The 24,260-nt window shown below is 36.4% G+C and overlaps 1 long non-coding RNA gene across 1 annotated transcript; it reads right to left on the bottom strand.

The window, feature by feature from the left end:
- Positions 1 to 3,367: 3,367 nt before the first annotated feature.
- Positions 3,368 to 23,808, bottom strand: LOC306886208. The gene is made up of 5 exons (XR_013785612.1): positions 23,669 to 23,808; positions 19,338 to 19,493; positions 11,748 to 13,035; positions 6,049 to 6,156; positions 3,368 to 4,313 (listed from the first exon to the last, which is right to left on the bottom strand). It is a non-coding gene; the product is annotated as an uncharacterized lncRNA (long non-coding RNA).
- Positions 23,809 to 24,260: the final 452 nt, after the last annotated feature.

Here is a 24,260-nt window from a genome sequence, read left to right as displayed (position 1 = left end):
TGTGTTCTGCAGTGAGGACCATCTCGGGGAAAAAAAGAGTAACCAAGCAAAATAAAAGTAATTTTTTTTTGACAATGCAAAACTTAATTTCAATATGCATGGTGTTCTTCCATTAAGTGCACTGTGTTGCACATTTATTGTTTACTGCACACTGTAAAAAAATAATAAAAATGGTAGCCTAACTGTTGGTACGTATATATGTACCCCAACAATAAAAGTGTAACACAGTTAAACCCAGGGATGGAAAACAACCAATATTTATTTATTTATTTGTTTGTTTTTTATCGTGTATAACATTAATCAGTGTTTTTTGTGAGATTAAAATTCACACATAATGACAATAATTTGCTGCTTGTATGATAATACACTTATTTATAATGTGCCTTACACATTACACATTAACAATGTTTTTGTTAATTCTTAAAAGCAGTGTGGTGAAGTGGAACTGAAACAACTCATTGAAGCACATTTAAACCAAATGATGTTGACAAATCTGCACATTCATTTTCCCACAAAAAAGAAAAAAAAGAAAAAAGTAGCAAAGTGTGCTCTTTCTAAGACAATTAGTGAAATATATGTCTTTATATCTCATGAGAATGTATTATTATTTTTTTAGCATTAATGCAAAAGTACTGGTTACATGTCTTGTTGCTGTGGTGAGAGACATCTGACATTGATTGCTCAGTTCCACTGAAGTCTAAACTTGTCCCAAACATTCCACTATTATTGTTTCTCTTTTTATTATTTATTCACCCGTACAGGCTCATGTTTCCACCAGTGGGTTTAAGGTGTTTATGGGTAAACACAACTGAGATTGAGAACATCTATCTTCCTAGAAAGCTTCAACAATGAGCTAAAGCTATTAACTCTTACATAAAAACAGCAACTTCATAATATAATTGAAATTAATAATAAAATTGTTAGTTACATCAAAGGTGTTTTGGTTTCAAACTAAAAACTAAAACTAGCCTTTCAAATAAGGTAGTTAGGAAGGTATTTAAGGCAACAACTGAACTGAAGTTTTTAAGTTGAAAGTGTTTTTTTTACAGTGATGACCTTTTCCGAATGTTGCAGCATACTTCACCAAATGCTTGTCTCCTTTATAACCTGATTGCTATCATGTCACCACTCATACTGTCTTATCTAGATTCTCACTTGAGAACTTGATATGACTGCAGAATTTAATCTGAACTAGTAGCCTGCTATACTAGTAAATAGTAGTGCCATGCACAAGACTAAAATCTAGCTCAAAGTTACATTATACAAAACTTTCATTATTTTAAGAGGAGCTGTAATTATATTGTTATAGACTATAGACAATGTCCAGCTTTCCTGGTATAGTTGTGAATTATATTCAGATAAAAGCTAAACCTAAGCAGATTCAGAGAGCTATAGGCAGGATAAATATACTGTATAACTGTATAATCTACTAGACATTAAGTAGTTGACTAAGGCTATCTTCCTGATATGACTAAGAAGCCAAATCCTTGATTCATAAACGGAAGCCTTTTAAGGTAAATCAGTTCACTTGAAATACTGAAAATCATTCATACATTTTGTTAATATATTTCATATCACCAAATTAAATCTGAAATGAATGGTAACATTTTTGCATTTACATTTATTCATTTAGCATTTGTATTTATTCAGCTAAAAAGAAGAAGAAGAAGAACCTTTCAGGTTGATTCAGCTAATTCACATGCATGTTTCAGACAGCACTTTTGTAAATACACAGTTGGAAGGCAGGACTTCCTTTCAAACAGCTGCCATATTGAGCCCTGCCATTTAAGCACTGCAGATGTCTTCCTTCCTCTTTTACTGTCTCTGGCTGGCTAAACGAAGGCCAAATGCATGTTTGTTTCCCCAAACATGAAAACAGTGTAACATTACTGTCAGTTTTTTTTTTTTTTTTTATAATATCTTATTAATACTTCAATCTTATTTTAACTTAAAGGTGGATGTGTGTACTTTTCTAAATGATAAAATATTTCCTCATATCCCAGTGTTATGTGAAGAAACAAGTGTAAGTTCTGTACAGTAGGCCATTCATAGAGTAAGTTGATTCCCCAAAAGGTGTAAACACTGTAAAGGGCTCTGTGAAACTTTCATCATTGCTCTGTTTATTTGGGGTGACCTGACATCAACTCAATCAATCATGGGGTTTGGGGTGGGACTTCCTGTTTGACTGACCAATGGTGTAAAAGTGTTTAGGAAAATCTGTTTGTAAACAGTACTTTTCTTTTGCATGGTGTGTTTGCCCAGTGGCTCCAAAAATACACACTTCACCTTTACGTTGATCTCCTGGCATTGTCTGGTGAGGGCGTAAGTTCATAAAGACAAGTGGTTTTATCCAAGTCTTCTGAAGAATCGTGATTGCATTGTATGATGAACGGATTTAACTTTTATTTACATACAGACAATGATCAACACACATACAGCACATCAAATATGGTAAACAGAAGCTGAAAAGTGCTTGCTTGACACTCAAGTACCAATAAGGTTGTGATCATGTCTCTTCAGAAGACTTGGGAAGAAACTGCTCAATTACTTAGGAAGTCTTTAGGAACGTTTTAAAGCTTGAAAGTTTTAGTGGAATGGACTTTAATCGGAGGGACATAAATATCTATGGTTTTGTATTTGTTTCAAAGATGAACAAAAGTCTTATGGGTTTGGAACAACATGAGGGTGAGACAATTATAAATTAAATTTTTGGGGTGAACTGTCCCTTTAAATAAGGTCTTTTTACAGTATTTTACAACATGTTTGTTTCTATTGTTTCAAATCAGTTTTATCAGTAAGTAAATTCAAAGTTGCCTGATAGCTGACATTTCACAAGTCTTAAAACGTTATTGACAGAGTACAATAAAATATTGTTATGTTAGTTTTGTAATTTGTCATTTTGCCGACAATACCATTTCAAGTAGTTTAAACCTACTACAGTAACAGCAGATGTTACTGCATCGTTTTTATTCACAGTGGTGTGACCTAAATCTACAAACAATACAGTATATCATCATTTCACAATGAATAAGAAATTTATATACAGTGTATAGCTTAGAATTTGGTGGAGAAAAACACTTGAATGATTTATTCATTTATAATATTATCCTTTTTTAGTAATAATGGACTGCCTGAGCATGATAATGACGTTAGAATTAAAATTTTAGTGTAGAATTTTCTCCAAAAGCTACAACACACTGATGATATTGCCATTATGAAGACCAAAGCCACAATAGTGTCTTGAATTCTTATGTTATTCATTGTCATCTACTTGCATGTTTACAAGCGTCTGGATACCAGGCATAGAATGCACACAGCTCTGCTGAGTAATTGGAGGTGTTATGATAATCAAGAGAAGGATTCAATTGCGGATAAACAACAGTTTATTGAGAGAACAAACAAAGTCACTAGAACGGTGGATCTCGTGCACAGCGTGGAGAGCAGAGACCAGAAGGCAGATCGAGTGGCAGAAACAGGAACACAGAGAATACCTGATGATCTGAAAATGAGAGGAGCGTGAGTTGATCTTAAATAGATCCAGTAATGATCCACAGCTGGGACAGATCAGCCCGTGATCACGAGCTAGGACACACCCACTCACGCCACACACCACAACAGACAATCAAGGATGAGACAGTGATTCTATGAACTGTGACAGGAGGCTGCTGTTAAGTCACTGGCCTTTAGCTGCAGATACCATATTACCAGCAGTGTGCTGTCATCTTCCATCAAGGCTTGCCTTGCAACTCCCCTTAAGGAGAAAGAATGATGTATGGTCTATATGAGCTTTTGGAGATTACCAGAGTTTAGATTCTAATATCCCTTTTTCACTAAAACAAGACTATGGTAGAGTGGGAGGAGTAGATGCTGGCCAAGTCTTGTGTCATCCCTGTCACTTAATTTTATGTAATTCGGTGCAGAACAAAATCACTCCATGTGTGTGCATATGCGTGCATATATGAGAGGGGGTACTGTACCGAAAGATCGGGTTCACACTGACAAGCCCAGGCTGGCTTCTGGCTCTTTCTGTCTTCACTCAAAAGAAACATGTTTTTCTACCTGCAGTTTTTCCCCTCATCTCACCCTCTGAAGAATAGTTCCATGTCATCTGCCTTGCAAATAGTGGAAATCCCCTTGTGTAGTTGATTTTTTATCATTTATTTGCTCAATAAGATCTTTGAATTAGGAATTCACTAGTGAATATCAAAAGTAAACATGTCGAAAAGCAGCAGGTTTTGCCACTGTGGAACGTCTTGTCACGTACATCCTCTTAAACTGCCAGTTGCTGTTTTACATCCCAAAGCATACAAGAACTGTGAACAAAAGAAGAGAAGTTGTTAGTAAATACTGTCATAAAAAATGTATTATGGAATGAGATTTCCTTGATGAAAAACAAAAAACAAAACAACATATGCTGATAAAGTATGTTTTGAAGCATGGCAGCTGGTTTGAGCTGGTTTAAGCTGGTCTGTAGTTGGTCATGAGCTGGTTTAAGCTGGTCCTGAGCTGGTTATAAGCTGGTTATGAGCTCGTGACAAGCTTATAACCAGCTCAGGACCAGCTTAAACTAGCTGCCATGCTTCAAAACATACCTAACAGGGCTTGGTCCTAAGAAACAATCCATTCACAGACAAGCAAGTGATTCTATACAATTGTACTATATTTAATTAACACACACACACACACTGGTAAACAGCTTCTGCATTCAACCATTGAGATACAGTTAAACCACTTTCATTCAAACATGATTCATATTTAAAACGTCTGGTCTTAACTGAGTGTTTGCCTTAAAACAGAGGCAGCACAAATGTATATTACTTTTGGCAATTTAGGTATAGGATTTTTACAAAAATTTATATTACATTTATTCAGCATTTTCCTCCACAAGAGTGAAGTTTGATGAATCCATGTGTGACTGCACAAACAAGCTGCCATTATGTGAACACGGGGCTCAACATATGCAGCTTTCAACAAATCGTCCGAATGACAGACGACTAGCGGCACAGGTTTGTGGGTATTTCAGGAAGTCAGCAGCTCTTTTATGTGAAACGTGGAAGCAAGACCCATGCTGAACACCCAAAACAAACCCATGGCTTGGGCCAGCTAGCACCCACACAAGGGCAGAAATAAGGGATGGTATTTATATATGCCTGGCAGAAGCCTGAGAATGGTGAGGGGGAATTTCTGAATGCACAATGTATCCAAATCAGGCCTATTTTCAGATCCTTATACCCAAGAAATGTGTAGTAGCTAGTTATTTGGTCAAGCCAATCATTCTAATATTTAATGGCAATTGCCAAAATTTTAACAACATTTTCAGTTAATCTTTTCATGAGAGTGAATTCTTTTTTGCTGATGTGTATAGCGATATTCTGAGAGACATTGGGATGTTCATTACAACTATAGTATTGTAGTTAGAACCTAAAAACTATCTGGTGCCATTAGCCAAGTTGTGGATATTTAAAACCAAGGCGATGTCTACATGTGAACTCAACACAGTAGGTTGTTTATAGGACAGGAACTGAAGCACAACTGATGAGAGGTTTAGAATGTTCCACCACTGAGCTACTACAGTAATTCTCTCATACACAGAGAATGGGAGGTGGAGAGGGAGATCTGATCTTGTTCAACTATGACATCAATACTCACTTTTTTTTTTTTTTTTTAATTCCAATGTCACAGCAATGTTATTGTACTGGTCACACTGGCAGATATCCAGTGTGGCCTTCAGATGAAGACACAAGGTTCTCATAAGCTCATTAATCTTGAAAGGAAAACTGTCAAAACCATACACTACCCCTATGCCTGACATAAAGAAGGCATATTTGTGGCCTTGATTTTGGTTTGGTGGAAAAAGATATCACACAGCCTGTCTATACAGTACATCTTGAGATTTTTACATTGTTGGATAGATTTTCTGTAATGGACACAAAACAATACATCTTCTGGATAAAGCTTTACTGAGCTAAAATTGATAACAGGTAACTCTGAGTACTGAATTATTAAAGGGATAGTTCACCCAAAAATGAAAATTCATTAATCACTCACCCTCATGTCGTTCCAAACATGTAAGACCTTCATTCATCTTCAGAATGCAAATTAAGATCATTTGATGAAATCCGAGAGCTCTCTGACCCTCCATAGACAGCAAGGGTCCTATCACAGAAACGTAGTAAGGGCATCAGTGAAATAGTCCATGTGACATCAGTGGTTAAACCGTAATTTTATGAAGCTACGAGAATACTTTTTATGTGCAAAGAAAATGAATTTATTCAACAATACTTCTTCATGACACCCTGGCAATGTTTTGGAGAGTATCACGACGCATGTGATGTTTGCAATGTTTGCTGTCTATGGAGGTTCAGTGATCTTAATTTATCTTCCGAAGATGAATGAAGGTCATATGGGTTTGGAACGACATGAAGGTGAGTACTCAAAAAAATTACTCTTTGAATGAACATAAAAAAATCATGGAAAGGATTTCCACATGATTAACTTGCTTTATTTCAGCATTATGCAATTCTGTTATTCCAATTTAATGTACTTACGTTGGGTCAACTTAATTTATTAAGTTTGATTCAACTTATTTACTATGGTTGGGCACAGCTTAATTTAATAGTGTCAGCCCAACTAATTAGCAATGTTTTGGACCAACTAATTTATTTAAGTTAGCCTAACAAAAGTGCTTAATGCTGAAAGAAAGCCATTTAATCACATGGAAATCCTTGCACCTGTGGTTTTATGTGATGGTGAACTCACACAGAAGTTAATAAAAAATATTTACCAAAGTTAGAACATGTTTTGTATAAATATATATTTAAATTTTTTACATTGAAACGTAGGGACATTTTTTAAACAAGTTTCAACAATGTCTACAGCATGGTTGGCATCAAGGGTAAAAACAAGACAAATGGAGATCTTACAATAAAGTTTAACTCCCGAAATTTGTAAATGTTTAAACTTAAAAAAAATTAAACATAGCTTAGTCTTAAAGGGATAGGCCGAACTATCCCTTTAATTTTTTATGAGAAACTGAAAAAATTATTCAGCATACAGCTTTCCTTAAGTGCCAATAGACTGGACCTTGCATCAGAGAGAACATTTTTTAATAAAAACAGAGCACAAAAAACCCCCAGATGAACTGAACACTGATATACAGGTCCTTTTCAAAAAATTAGCATATTGTGATAAAGTTCATTATTTTCTGTAATGTACTGATAAGCATTAGACTTTCATATATTTTAGATTCATTACAACACAACTGAAGTAGTTCAAGCCTTTTATTGTTTTAATATTGATGATTTTGGCATACAGCTCATGAAAACCCAAAATTCCTATCTCAAAAAATTAGCATATTTCATCCGACCAATAAAAGAAAAGTGTTTTTAATACAAAAAAAGTCAACCTTCAAATAATTATGTTCAGTTATGCACTCAATACTTGGTCGGGAATCCTTTTGCAGAAATGACTGCTTCAATGCGGCGTGGCATGGAGGCAATCAGCCTGTGGCACTGCTGAGGTGTTATGGAGGCCCAGGATGCTTCGATAGCGGCCTTAAGCTCATCCAGAGTGTTGGGTCTTGCGTCTCTCAACTTTCTCTTCACAATATCCCACAGATTCTCTATGGGGTTCAGGTCAGGAGAGTTGGCAGGCCAATTGAGCACAGTAATACCATGGTCAGTAAACCATTTACCAGTGGTTTTGGCACTGTGAGCAGGTGCCAGGTCGTGCTGAAAAATGAAATCTTCATCTCCATAAAGCTTTTCAGCAGATGGAAGCATGAAGTGCTCCAAAATCTCCTGATAGCTAGCTGCATTGACCCTGCCCTTGATAAAACACAGTGGACCAACACCAGCATCACTGACTGTGGGTACTTGACACTGGACTTCAGGCATTTTGGCATTTCCCTCTCCCCAGTCTTCCTCCAGACTCTGGCACCTTGATTTCCGAATGACATGCAAAATTTGCTTTCATCCGAAAAAAGTACTTTGGACCACTGAGCAACAGTCCAGTGCTGCTTCTCTGTAGCCCAGGTCAGGCGCTTCTGCTGCTGTTTCTGGTTCAAAAGTGGCTTGACCTGGGGAATGCGGCACCTGTAGCCCATTTCCTGCACACGCCTGTACACGGTGGCTCTGGATGTTTCTACTCCAGACTCAGTCCACTGCTTCCGCAGGTCCCCCAAGGTCTGGAATCGGTCCTTCTCCACAATCTTCCTCAGGGTCCGGTCACCTCTTCTCGTTGTGCTGCGTTTTCTGCCACACTTTTTCCTTCCCACAGACTTCCCACTGAGGTGCCTTGATACAGCACTCTGGGAACAGCCTATTCGTTCAGAAATGTCTTTGTGTGTCTTACCCTCTTGCTTGAGGGTGTCAATGATGGCCTTCTGGACAGCAGTCAGGTCGGCAGTCTTACCCATGATTGCGGTTTTGAGTAATGAACCAGGCTGGGAGTTTTTAAAAGCCTCAGGAATCTTTTGCAGGTGTTTAGAGTTAATTAGTTGATTCAGATGATTAGGTTAATAGCTCGTTTAGAGAACCTTTTCATGATATGCTAATTTTTTGAGATAGGAATTTGGGGTTTTCATGAGCTGTATGCCAAAATCATCAATATTAAAACAATAAAAGGCTTGAACTACTTCAGTTGTGTTGTAATGAATCTAAAATATATGAAAGTCTAATGTTTATCAGTACATTACAGAAAATAATGAACTTTATCACAATATGCTAATTTTTTGAAAAGGACCTGTACTGGGAAATGGGGCCCTGCCTTTATACTCACATTCCCCTTCAAGATTTGCACTTACACCTGTAGTTTAATGTGCTGGAGTACCTAAACAACAAAACAGAAGGTACAAGTTTTCTGGTGTAGCTTTTGCTATGGCGATGTTTCTTAACGGGAAAGCAGTGTTTTGAGAACTTGTCCTTTGTTGGATAGTTTGTTTCCATCCAATTCCTATAATGATCTTCTGCAGAACCTCAAAAGTGTACTTGAGCTCCTGGGGGTAGCTCAGGTTTAGCGCGTAGACAAGCCCCAGCAACATCACCACAGCAAAAGCTACATTGCCCAACTCACTCATCACTTCCACCCCCTCCAGGACAATACCAACATCCGCGGGGTCATCGCCAGGCTCTGCGCCTTCTTGTCGAATGACAAAGATTCCAAATACTGTCTCCGCTATGGCCATTTGAGTGCTTTCATCGACATCCTGTGACAAAAAATAAAATGAACAAGGACAAAGATTTTTTTACTGATGTGCATTACATGCATATTTATAACACACAATCTTTACAGTATTACTGTAAAACAGCTATCACTAACTTGATCCATATTCATAATAATGCAAATGTAATCAAATAACCAATTGACATTAAAATTGTTTAGCTGAGTCGGTGAAATACTTCAACTAAGCCATACCAAGGGCCTGTCATTTGTAATCATGAGTTCAGTGTTAGTTATTCCATTCGAATAAAGGTATATTGTCTTATTAAAGGGAAAAAAAAGTATGGGGTGTGTGTGTGTGTGTTATTGTCTGAGAGAAAGACAAGGAGAGAGGCTCCCAAACCGGCCCGGTTATTTCCAAAAAGATCAGTAATAAGTTACTTTACCGCAAACAGACATTTGATACACTGTTTTTGTTCATGTATAGAAGAATTACATGATGAAAAAAAACAGGCCAAATAATTTGTATGTGGTAGTGAGTTTTTATTTAAAGGATAATTCTGGTATTTAGCACTTTGAGTCTCTTTTCTGGTTTATGGATGAACTAGAGTAGTGGACACAGAAATGTTGACGATGGGTCCTGTCTCGACTATTTGACTCGTTTAGATTCGCCTTTGACCGCTTCAGAGTGGCTGGCTACCGGCATTCACAAACATGTCCTTAAAACAACCCTTAACGTTCGTGTTCAAAACTGTGCAACTCACCGAGTGGTTAGTGGTGTTCGTTGATGATTAAAAACAAATAGCGTAGCGAAATGCAGTTTCTGTCGTGTTTTATTTGGCATTTTGTAAAATCCCATTGATTTCTGTTGGAGGACTCAGTGCTCGTTGATATTACTGCGCTTCAGACTCAAATTTCGAGCGGAAGTTTATACGCAGTTGTGAGGTATCTGAAAAAATAGTTCCACTATAGCAAATAACACGGATTGAAATCATACATTGCGCCGATATATTTGTTTTTAATCATCAACGAACACCACTAACCACTCGGTGAGTTGCACAGTTTTGAACACGAACGTTAAGGGTTGTTTTAAGGACATGTTTGTGAATGCTCGTAGCCAGCCACTCTGAAGCGGTCAAAGGCGAATCTAAACGAGTGAAATAGTCGAGACAGGACCCATCGTGAACATTTCTGTGTCCACTACTCTAGTTCATCCATAAACCAGAAAAGAGACTCAAAGTGCTAAATACCGGAATTATCCTTTAACTGCGAGCCAACTATCGTCACGTATGTAAGCATGAACGTGCCAGCATGACATTAACGGCCTGAGTACAAAAATAACAAACAAGCATGACCAAATATTGCTGAAAATGATGGACAGTCTTATACACATCGTTTTGTAGATGGATGAAAACAGATTTTATCTTACCTTTTCCAAATGAACTCCAGGCACGCCAGGCAAGTTCTTCATGTGATAATCTCGTTATTTTCCGAAGCACGCGGTTTGTCATCTCGCGTGATCTCGCTAATCCATTTTCGGTGCAAGATCAGTCTGACTATATTGAATCACGTTATCTCAACATGACTGAATTTAACAAATGTTAATTTGTTGAATTTCATGCTTATCCTACATTATTTTATCACGTTCACCTTTGAAACATGAAATAATTTTGTTAAAATTTCACGTTACGCTTGTTTTAATGTAATAACCAGCTAATTTCCTTTTTTTGAGTGTAATGAATGCACTGTAAAAATCCAACTTTCGAAAAGTAATGTAAAAAAGTAGCCTGAACAAAGAATTTTTAGTAGAAGTCAATTTTTGTTTTTGTGAGCCGAACAAAAATACTCTAAACATGTCGCTAGCAAAAGTTGTTTTGTTTACGTTACTTAGACACTCAAGTATTTGTTCACAACATATCCAAATGTTCTCCCAACTTTTCAAATTGAGTCATCTGAACAAACAATTTTACATTGAACAATATTGCACAAGTTCCCAGCATGCATTGCAGCTTGAAATATTTTACGTTAATTATTATTAAAATATATAATTGTTTTAAATTGTACTGGCTTAATTTATGCTGCTGCTGCTGTCACTGTCACTTAGCTGTCATGTGGATCAGAGTTTATATTTTTACTGATTTAAAATTTGTTGATCCTCACCATTGAGAATCGTGTGCTTAGGTACTGTATATGTGCATCTCATTTCAACTTGTTTAATACATATGTCTAACAGCATACTGTTAGACATAATGTTTGCCTTTAGTCTTAAGAGGTAAATACTATCCATATCATGTAGGCTATGAAAATAAACATAAATCTAAAAAAAAAGATTAACATTGCTAAATGCTAAACAAATCTTTGGTTGCTCTGACAGATCATTTAACACTCAATAGACTGACTTTTATTCATTAGATGAACTAAAGTTTTTAAGTTGTCTGTTGCTAGTTAAGTTATCTGAAGTTGAATGTGATAGGTTGCCTTGTTTTTTCTTTGCCTGTTGACCACCCCCCACTGACCATCGACGGCTCAACCGTGGAGAGAGTCGGCAGCACTAAATTCCTGGGGGTACACATCTCAGAGGATCTCACCTGGACCACCAACATCACGTCACTCAACAAGAAGGGACAACAGCGCCTCCACTTTCTCCTCCGGCTGAAAAGGGCAAGTCTCTCGCCACCCATCCTCACCACATTCTACAGGGGCACCATTGAGAGTGTGCTGACCAGCTGCATCACTGTCTGGTACGGGAACTGCAGTGCTGCTGACCGCAAGACCCTACAACGGACAGTGAACACAGCCACAAAGATCATCGATGCCCCTCTCCCCTCCATCCTGGACATTTTCCTTGCACGATGCTCCAGCAAGGCCTCCAGCATCGTGAAAGACCCCACCCACCCCTCCCACAACCTCTTTCAGCTCCTACCATCACGTAGAGGGTACCGAAGCTCGCTCTGTCAGATTGCTCAACAGCTTTTTTCCCCAGGCTGTGAGAGCTCTTAACTCCAATCTCCCTGTCCCCCTCTGACCCCCCACCCACCCAACTCATTAATACAGCTGACAACTTTTGCTAAGAGCAATTCTGAGTGTGCTACACACAGGTGAGTGGGCTATACAAACCACCTGAAGTAACGCACTCATCCCACTATATGCACACTAGACACTTTCTATGAACACTCCCTGCTACAAAGACTCAATAAGAAAATGTTTACTTGAGCATTGTACTACAAAATAATGTTTACTTGAGCATTGCACTACAAATCTTTTTGCACTATGCGCTGCTTCCCACAAAATCTCTCTTTAATCTGCACAACAATTTAATGTACGAAATATATATAAAAAAAATTCATTTTTATTTTTTTGCACAATTTCATGTACAGTATATATGTAAAGTTCTTGTACAGTCTCAGTTTGCATATGTCTAGGCAACTAGGTATATATTGTTGTTGTTTGTTTTGATTTTTTCCTTTTCCTTTGAGTTGGGTCAACTTTTTTTTTCTTTTCTTTTTTTTTTGCAGTCAAGTCAAGTCAAGTCACTTTTAACAATGCAAATTGTGTCAAAGCAGCTTTACATCGGCTTGATATAAAGCTGGGTGGCTTTAGACAGTATTTAGACGGGGAAATAGTTTGTTGAAATAGTGTCATTCTCCTCTGGCCAGACAAAATCAGCTGTTTAAATCTAGTCTAAAGCAGAATCAGATTGTGCAAAGGACTCATCTGGTTCCTGTGGTCTTGTCCCGATGGCCGTCTTGGAGACAGGGTCTTCACTGGGGATCAGTCTCTGGGGCTCATCTAGGTGTTCTGGCTGTAGAGGTCATCTCTAGGTGCTGATCCACCATCTAATCTGGATACAGTCTGGATCTGGGTGGCTACGGTGACCTCGGAATAAGAAAGAAACAGACTAATATTAGCCTAGATGCCATTATTCTAACAATGTAACAAGTGCATCAGGTGTTTTGGGAAGTGTTCCCGGTTCCGGTTGACCTAATTAATGCAGCCTAACAATCCTTTAACGGATTTGAATTACAGAAATTCAATAGTGTATTATGTGTAATCCAGGTTTAAGAGATGGGTCTTTAATCTAGATTTAAACTGACAGAGTGTGTCTGCTTCCCAAACAGTGTTAGGTAGATTGTTCCAGAGTTTGGGAGCTAAATAGGAAAACGATCTCCCGCCCGCAGTTGATTTTGATATTCTAGATATTATCAAACGGACAGAGTTTTGAGATCACAGCGGACGTGAAGGACTATAATGCGATAAGAGCTCACTCAAATACTGAGGTGCCAAACCATTCAGGGCTTTATAGGTAATTAGCAAGATCTTAAAATGTATACGATGTTTAATAGGGAGCCAGTGCAGTGTTGACAGAACCAGGCTAATGTGGTCATACTTTCTGGTTCTAGTAAGAACTCTAGCTGCTGCATTTTGAACCAACTGGAGTTTGTTTATTAAACGTGCAGAACAACCACCCAATAAAGCATTACAATAATCTAGCCTCAAGGTCATGAATGCATGAATTATTGTTTCTGCATTTGACAATGAGAGCATAGATCGTAATTTAGATATATTTTTAAGATGGAAAAATGCTGTTTTACAAATGCTAGAAACATATTTTTCGAAAGAAAGATTGCTATCAAAAAGTACGCATAGGTTCCTAGCTGATGACGAAGAATCTACAGAGCAGCCATCAAATATTAGACAGTGATCTAGGTTATTACATGCAAAAGTTTTTGGTCCAATAATTAACACTTCTGTTTCAGAATTTAGCAGTAAGAAATTGCTAGTCATCCAGTTTTTGATATCAACTATACATTCCGTTAGTTTTGCAAATTGGCAAGTTTCATCAGGTTGCAAAGAAATATAGAGCTGGATATCATCAGCATAACAGTGAAAGCTAACACCATGTTTCCTAATGATATCTCCCAAGGTTAACATGTAAAGCGTGAAAAGTAAGGGGCCAAGTACTGAGCCTTGAGGTACTCCATACTGCACTTGTGATTGGTATGATACCTCTTCATTTACTGCCACAAATTGATGGCGGTCAGATAAGTACGATTTGAACCATGCCAGTGCACTTCCTTCCTCTAATGCTAACATAATTTTCTAGTCTATTTAAAAGAATGTTGTGGTCGATAGTGTCAAACATGGCGCTAAGATCCAGTAGCACTAATAGAGAGATACAACCACGATCAGATGATAAAAGCAGGTCGTTTGTAGCTCTAATGAGAGCAGTCTCAGTACTATGATATGGTCTAAAACCTGACTGGAAATCCTCACATATATAATTTTTCTCTACGAAGGAACATGGTTGTGATGATACCACCTTTTCTAATATCTTTGACAGAAAAGGGAGATTTGAGATCGGTCTATAATTGATTAATTATTTGGGGTCAATTTGTGTTTTTTTAATGAGAGGCTTAATAACAGCCAGTTTGAAGGTTTTTGGGACATATCCTAATGACAATGATGAGTTAATAATATTCAGAAGAGGATCTATGACTTCTGGAAGCACCTCTTTTAGGAGCTTAGATGGAACATGGTCTAAAATACAGGTTGTTGGTTTAGATGATTTAACAAGTTTATACAATTCTTAATTTCCAATAGAAGAGAATGAGTGGAATTTTATCTCGAATAGTTTCGATCTTGGAAGTAAAGTAGTTAATGAAGTCATTACTACTGTGCTACTGGGTAATGTCTGCACCTGCTGATGTTATATGTTTTGTTAATTTAGCCACTGTATTAAATACATACTTGGGGTTGTGTTTGTTTTCTTCTAAAAGAGACGTAAAGTAAGCAGATCTAGCAGTTTTGAATGCTTTTCTGTAGGATAGGGTACTTTCCCACCAAGCAATACGAAATACCTCTAATTTAGTTTTTCTCTAGCTGCACTCCATTTTCCGGGCTGCTCTCTTTAGGGCCCGAGTGTGCTTATTATACCATGCTGTTGGACTCTTTTCCTTAATCTTCCTTAAGCAAAGGAGCAACCGTATCTAAAGTGCTAAAAACGTGAGAGTCAATAGTTTCTGTTACATCATCAAGTTGTTCTGAGCTGTTGGATATGCTGAGGAATTGAGATAAATAAGGAAGATTATTTATACATTATAATAATCTAATAATATAATATTACTAGATTATATAAGTTATATATTATCACTTTAAACAACAGAGAGTGAAAGTAAGACAGAGATTCAACAGAAAAGTGAAGCTACACGGAGCTACAATCGCAAACCTCTCAGCAGCACGACAGACAGGGACAGACAGAAGTAATCCAACAGACCAAAGAGTGTAGCAGTGTGACAGAATGCTCATTTTTGGGTAAACTATCCCTTTAAGTCAGAGAATAACTGGGTTAAAGCCCATTTACACCAAGTCTATAAAGTTTGAATAGTTCTGCATAACAAATATAAGGAAAGACAGGCACCATATTCTTGGAATCACTATTGGAATGAGTTTTTTTTTTCACCAGCTGATGAATAACAAAAACATTGACAGCTAATAAGAATCAACCAGAGCTTGAACAGTTAAAACAGGTGTGTGTATCTGTGTGTTTGTGTTGCTGTTGTCCCAAATTTAAGTAGGTTTAAGCAACATTTTCTCAATGTGAAAGTGAATCTTGTATTTGTTTTTTTTAATTGTTTAATTAAAATGCTTGTAACTTGAGCATTGAAGCTATCTAAATCATTGTTATGAGGTGGAACTACTTAAAGAAATATCTTTACTAATGCAGTTCCTGTTTACTCTGCAAACTATAATTATATCACATTCTTTTCATGTTCTATTCTCGTATTCCTACATGGTTACAACGCAAAAGAAACCTGGATGTGTTTCATGTATAACTACGTAATTTGATCGGTGTAACTACCTACTTAATCAACCAATACAACTAAATACGACTATCTTCTTAATCAGATTAAAAATATACATGCCCCTGTGTACAGTGCCATGTATGTTTTCCAAAGCCTTTATAAGGTAATTTGTTTAAATACTTCTGCTTATATGTTCTTACGAACTGGTCAGTGGAAGAGATAGGGGAGATCAGGGATGGTTGTAACATGGGTCAGTTGTAACACCTCCAATTTTTCAAATAAGGAACAAGTTACAAATCACCTAATTCAATTCACACATCCTTAATTTAGTCCTTATTTCACATGTGAGGAAGTAGAGCCCTGTGGCAGACAGCAGATTTTAAAGCAGAAAAAGTAATTTTAAGGTAAATATGTAACTTTTCATAATGAATTTATATTTGTGATGGCATTCCCTGCTTTTGTAGTTAAACTCGTCAAAGTTAAATTATGTTTATCGTGTGTCCTAATTTTCATGCAGCTTGTTAGTGCTAATGTTTTGGCTGTTAAATGTAAGGTGAACTTGTTCACGGCTACAAGACTCTGGGTTAAATGTAACAGCATGAGTTAAAGTTAAATTTTATTATGACCAATTGATATGTCTGACATTAAAAAAAACATGCTTAAACACAAACACATGCAAGTTATTCAGTTTTATTATCATGATGCTATTGTAACACACACACACAAAGAGAGAGAGAGAGAGAGAGAGAGAGAGAGAGGTGACAAGACAGTGTTGAATAAAAAGCTTTCAAAATCAAAAAAACATTTTTTGCCATAATCCTTGTTGCACGATGTTACATCTCACCCCGGTGGATATTGTAATGTTACATCTCACCCCAGGGTTTTTACAACTAACCCGGACTATGAGGTGAATTGTAACAATTCACTCCTCGTGTATGAAACTAAGCCATGTATTTTCTCTTTGAAATATATTTCATTCTGAAAAATGTAAACCATTTTTCATTTTCTGCAAAGAGCTACGCCATTTAAGAGCATGCACTTATAACTTGAATCACATTTTTAATGCACTGAAATGTCCAAAATGTTACAACCATTCCCAGTCTCCCCTATTTGCAAAAAAAGCATTGCACACCACACAACCTGGGATTACAGGTTTCTTGTCAAATTCCATTCTAAATATTTCAGTATCAAGAGAATAAAAGCACCAACTTTCTTTTGTCCATGTAAACGAGCTAAAATAATCCGACACTCAATCTTAAACCAATTAATTAGCCTAACAAAAATAGCCTACCACAATTTTAAGTTATTAACAACCGTTATGCAATTGTTGAACAAAGGTGTTGCAAACAACGAATGTGCAACAAAGATACTTCAGCTTCGGGAAACAATCATTAATTTCTCTCGTGGTTAAGCAGTGTCGTTGTATGCCAGAATCCTCAACTGAATCAAAATACAGTGAAATAATCCTAAAAGCAATAATCGAATACCAATTTAATCTGGATTCTGAATTAGCAAAAGTTTTTATTCCACCACCTTTGTGACTTAAAAAGGCTACAGTATTTAACTTTTGGCCCTCTAGCGGTTAATAAATACCAATTGCATGTATTTTGCAGAAGAGGTTTGCTAGCACTTTAGATACGGTTGCTCCTTTGCTTAAGGAAGATTAAGGAAAAGAGTCCAACACCGCTTTTTTTTTTGTGTTTAGGCTCTGCTTGGATGCATGTGGTTTGTCATCTGAGCACCAATGTACACACACATGTAAATCTATAAAAGATGTCATCTGAGCAGGTAAATGCCAAATCGTATGCTGTCATTTTCAGCAGGCCTAATTGGTGACATTGGTGTTTAAAATTGTTGTTACAAAGTTTACAAGTTGCTGGCATTTGACATAATTGTTAATAAGGTCAAGCAAATAATTGCAGGATATTCTGGCCAAATAGAGAATGGTAGTAGGTTAAGTATTGTCATTAGGTATGTTTGCTACATGCACTAACACGGTTTGAGTCACATAAAGACATTCTTCTAGGCTATCTATATGTAACTTTGCAACTCATGTCAACTAGGCTACTAGTCATTAGACGATTTGTAGACTGTCTGTTTAATATCTGCTAGTTAACGGTTGTTTTTTTTGTTTTTTTTATGGTGGCCAATAGGCTGCTGACTACAAGTATCTTTGCAAGTAGGCTACATGTCAACTTCTTCTACTTACCCTAACCCTAACCTAACAGTCTACTAATACTCTAATAAGTGTTAGTTGACATGTTAGGGCAGCACTAATTAATCAAAATTGAATCAAAATTGTCTGGTTGGTGCGATTATGAAATCGTGAAGGCTGATATGTGCAGCTTGTCAGTGAAGTATGGCTCTGTGATCAGTATTAAATGCTGCTCCTTCTGAAAGCGCAGAGTTTGAGTCCTTTAAGTGCATCTGAAAAAGCAGCATGCATCACACTTCTTTCCAAACATAAGAAGCATTTATGAACCTCTTTTCCAACAAAAGACAACATTTTATAACATGTTTTACTCTAAACTCACTTCATAACGTCAGTCGAGTGTTTGAAATAAAATCATTCTGTGAGATGATGTGGCTTCTTACACAGAATAAGGCACACAACACATTTTATAGTATTCTAAGCAGTGATAAAGGCTGTCTATTAGCATTGCATTATAAATATGCTTTATTATAATGAAAATTACACTAAGAAGAACTCGATTAAAGCAGTTCAATCTTCTGTTTATTCAGCTACAGCCATAGGCCTTATCTTTTCTTGCAGGAAGGAAGTGCACTGGGATGGTTCAAATCGTACTTATCTGACCGCCATCAATTTGTGGCAGTAAATGAAGAGGTATCATACCAATCACAAGTGCAGTATGGAGTACCTCAAGGCTCAGTACTTGGCCCCTTACTTTTCACGCTTTACATGTTACCCTTGGGAGATATCATTAGGAAACATGTTGTTAGCTTTCACTGTTATGCTGATGATATCCAGCTCTATATTTCTCTGCAATTTGGAGTTTCAGCAGTAGCATTTACTACTGATTACAGAACGTGCTCCACTGACAAGCTGCACATGAAAAAATCGTTTGCCTAATAGCAACTGCAGTTTAATGTCGATTAATTGTGAAGGGCCATTACATGTAGTTGCAAAGTTCTACTTGTAGTAGCAGAATAAAGTGGACTATCCAAATAAAGTTTGGTCATTTTCGTCAGTCCAAATTAATCCAATCCGATCTTGCGATCTATCGTCTTCCGTTATAAGTAACCTATATTATAGTAATTATTCATTTTTACAAACCAAGAGACAGTGTTGAAATTATTATGATTTTCACCCACACCTAAATATACAAAGCATTTCATAAAACTACAAAAACTCACATTTTCCTCTTTATACAGTATCACCAAACTTTTCCATTGAAAAGGCCTTTCACAAGCTGATGTCGTCAGTCCAGGTTTTGTCTTTTGTCGTCTTTATAGAGCAGGGACGTGCAGAGAGTTCCTCAGGGGCAGGGGCTCAAATGTAAATTAGGGGCACTGTAAAAAATAAAATAAAAAAATTATATATATATATATATATATATATATATATATATATATATATATATATATATATATATATATATATATATATATATAAAATAATAATAATGTATCCAATGTACACACACACATATATATATATATATATATATATATATATATATATATATGTGTGTGTACATTGGATACATTATTATTTTATAGTTTTGCAATAAGTAATTTATGGTCATCAAGCTTGCATTTATTTAATCAAATTAAAATACATTTTATGCAATTCTGATTTATTATCAATTTTGGAAACCTGTGATACCTTTTTTCAGGATTCGTTGATTAATAAAAAGTTAAAAAAGCACAGCATTTATTTAAAATATAACTTTTGTAACAATAAACGTTGAAAATCTCTATTTTGAATAAATGCTGTTGTTTTTAGTTTTTATTTATCAGTGAACCCCAAAGAAGCATCATGGGTTCCCAAAAAAATAAATAAATAAATAAATAAATATAAAAAAATAAGCAGCACAACTGTTTCCAATATTGATAATAAATCAGCATATCAGAATGATTTCTGAGGGATCATGTGACACTGAAGACTGGAGTAATGATGCTCAAAATACAGCTTTGATCACAGAAATAAATGATATTTTAAAGTATATTAAAATAGATAAATATTCTTTTAAATTGTAATAATATTTCACAATATCACATTTTTTTCTGTATGTTTGATCAAATAAATGCAGGTTTGATGAGCATAATACATTTTCATAATGCTGCATAATTATCAAAATGGTAATATAATATAAAATCCTTTCAAGTCACCATTTCGCCAGCCTACACTTCACATAATAGGCCTGTAGGTGGCACTTGGGCTTCATTAACTATAATAGTTTCATCAAATAGTAAACGGTGCGTCATACATAAACGTAAGTGAACTGAATACGGATTACCATTATTTCTGCGCGGTTTTGTGCAGTGCTTTTTCATTTCATTTTAGCATCCATTTTCTCAGCGATGTAATTTGATTTATAAAATGAGACAAACCGCAGATCCAGATCACTCCACAAATAAGCAGAGCCGGCGCCAGGTCACCTCCGTCGGGGGGGCATTTAAATTTCAAATTGACAGATATAAAAATAATCAGGAATGTTCCTACTTTTGAGCGATTAGTTACCGTTTTGTGCACATTGTCATGTTAATTATAATTCAAATGCATTTTATTTTATTGACTACAATACCATTGCTATTTTTCTGAGAGGGGCACTTTTGAATAATTTTGAAAAAGGGCAGGGGCCTGAGCGCCCAAAGGCCCCCCCCCCCCACCCCCCTTCTGCACGTGCCTGTTGTAGAGTCTGATAGTGTTCTTAATTACTTTGACGGAAAACTGAATGATGTCAATGATTAAGATTCTGCATCTCTCGTTTTTGGAGCGCTCCTTTAGTTCGCCCCACTTTCATGCACACACACATAGTAGCAAACTCATTATTTATTTAAAGTCTGGTAGGGTCCCAAGCACAAACAGTCCGTTCTAACTATTTTATGGTCAAAACTTGTCCAAAACTTGCTTTGAATCCAATTCACAATCCAAAGCAAAGTGAATAAAGTAGTATTAGTAAAGGTGCACTTGGAATTATATATAGGCTATATATATATATATATGCTATATATATATACATACATATATTAGCTAATAATTTTGATATTTGCTATATGTTCATCCATGTGATACTGCCTCACCCACTGAAGTCGCCCTTTTTCCACATGAGAAACATTTTTGTAAAGGTCATAAACAATTACCCAGGCTTTACGCTGAACTTGAGGTGGAGCCTTCAAACCATAAAACCAGCTGCGTCTGCTCTCCATAGTTTCTCAGTTCACAATTTCAATAAACCCTTAATGGAAACCTTTTGTCTTTCATCGAAGAGGTCATGAATGGATGCTAGTACCAAGTTATGTCCAACTTTTTCTTCTTCTTTTTTTCATATTCAGTTAACTTTTCTAGAATAAATTCTGTACTTGCACGATCGTTTTGCTTTGACAAAAACTAAAAGAAATGGGATTTAAATAAACAGATTTCTTGATTTTGTGTTACAGAGGCACGTCAACGAATCAATAAGATAATTTAAGGAAGCGTAAGACACATTTTGTTTCATGCTATATGAATATGTACAAAGTCTTTTTTATTGTTTGTTACTAAGCTGTCTGTTTTGAGAGTGTACCTGATTTTAAAAGCTCCCAGAGTGACCCTGTGGATCTTACAGTATGAATTATAGATTATATATCGTAGGCTTTGTGTTCTTCACCCCATGTTGATTCTCATCTGTTGACAGCACGCAGTCCAGGCCTAGTCTAATAATTTCCATACATAGCAACGAGATCACAAAACTCACAAACACTAAATCAAAACCTGAGCCACAACGGGTCTTTAATAAAACCGTCCATAGGCAGTCCATACAGGCATAAAAGAAAACTGAGTCCATATAATATCAGAATATATTTCGTGCACATCCGTGATTTAAACGTTTTAATACCACAGTCACATTTATCATTGCTATAGCTACACATTTTATAGCTTTGGTAATCATAACTGGGAATACGTAATTGACGCTATAGACATGTGACACTGAAAAACTACCTGCAATTCACTGAAGAAAAAAAAGTGTTAATCTGCAAGTGCTACCTGATTTAACCCTTTGTTTTGCTGGTAGATTGAATCGTGTTCTTTAATATTTTCAACAATGTATTATTATTATTATTATTATTATAAGAAGAGTTAGAGCTATCACAAAAATAAAACAAGCGTTAATTCGACTTTTGACAGATTTTCATACTAAATGTATAGTTTATATTAGGTTATATAAGCGATGAAAGACTACGTCAAAGACCTGTTATGTATGATGTATATGTATTTAAATGTTTTTACCAAACCAGACATAAGCTCTATTTTCAGTTTGGCAGAGTCCAGATAATGGGAGAGAGAGCACACTTTGTATCGTCCTGTTCTCCTATCATGGGCTGTATTATCTTAAAGCATCGGTCTTTATCTGTGAAATGGATGAGTGAAAATGACCGACACAGAATGATAGTTAGTATATTTAATTTATTTGACGAGAGTAGGTGTGCTGTGAAATTATAGTCAACAATACAAACACACACTAGGCATATTCCGTTTGAAAACACGTTTAACACGTTTATTTAATCATTTGTGATTATTTATATGATGCGGCATAAAGAATTAAACTGTATTGTCACAGTATTAGCTATATTTTAAACATGACTCTGAATACCACCAACAGACCTGACAGTACTTTGTGGTCCATTATATTTCTAAATGAATGCGTGAAGCTGTGCGTATACAGGTGTCAGGGTTAACTCACCTGTGGGGTTACTACTGAGGAAAACAAGTTGGCTGTCCTGTTTACTTTCTTATTTAAAACGACACGATCCACTGAATTAGACACTGGACAATAACGCCACAAAGATGGGTTTCTTTTCATGTTTGAAAATTCAAATATTGTATATAATATTTAACTAAACTAATATTTCAATTTGACACATTATGCTCATAAAAGAGATTTAAAAGCATTGCAGCGGCCTGTACAGACTTATTTTTTAGAGAAGTAGCCTGATCAAATTCAAGGCATTAATCTTTCAAAATAATTCATTTTATTTTACACAAATGAATAAAGCCTCATAGCAAAGAAGGATGTCAAATTATATATTATAAACATGCACTTTCATTATGTTGAATTGCCATATTGTGCGTATGCTGCATTTTAACTGTAAGGATAAAAAATCAACTCTAATATCACTGTAATATCTGCCCCTAAATGAGTCCCAAGTCACACAGTAAGAAAGAAAGAAAGAAAGAAAGAAAGAAAGAAAGAAAGAAAAAACGGGAAACAACTGTGCGATTTGAATTATTTAGAAGTTTTATTTTTTCCCCTCTCTCTCTAAGTTACCGAGTCTTAAATGGAGCTGTTTTAAATAGCCTATCTCATGCCTTTGTTTGGAAACACCATTTCCTTTCAGATCCGTAAAACTATTCAAGAAGGTGGGATTACAGCAGCACTCATATAGCAATGGGCTACAATCTTTTGCACTTATCTTCTTTACAATATCTTTCCATTTCGCCTAAAGTCGGTAAAGCTCTGTGCGATGAACCTGCTGCATACCTGAGAATCCTGTGCAAGACCAATGAAGTGAGCTCGTCGACTGCATGTTTCACAAATGTTCTTTTGAAGCAAATTTCGATAGCCGTGTTCCCCTGCTAACCTCATTGTGTATCCACAAAATCTGACTACAAAGTGTAATTGCCTAATTTATCCAGAGGAGGGAGACTCAATAGGTCCCTTGTTAACTAGTTTTGACCACGACTTAAACCTGTGGGAGTTTTTTGAAGTGTTAATTTTTGACGCACAACGCTCACCTTGGCATGGCATGGATACCCTCTTTTACACGTCGTGGGCATAGTTACAACACGTAGGCTATATGATACTGATGTCTATCAATAGCTTTTTTGTGACGCTATAGGCTCTCCTCTCCGCACAATCTGTCTTGTGTTCTCAAAGCAGACTAAAGACTTTTTACTCACTGATTTCGTTACATTAACCTAAGCATTTCCCCCAAATGTTGTGTGATGACCTCGAAAGATGTTCTCCATGTGTTGAAGTGGAGACTTGTGATCTACACACATGTACGGATAGTGACACCGCTTCTTGTTCTATTGGGTCGTCTGTAAACTTTTACAAGTGACATTTTGTGAGC

The sequence above is a fragment of the Barbus barbus genome (genome assembly GCF_936440315.1).
Source record: "Barbus barbus genome assembly, chromosome: 20".
Classification (NCBI taxonomy): domain Eukaryota; kingdom Metazoa; phylum Chordata; class Actinopteri; order Cypriniformes; family Cyprinidae; genus Barbus; species Barbus barbus.
Note: the sequence above shows the minus strand (reverse complement) of the source record. Positions and strands in the feature narration are given on the sequence as shown.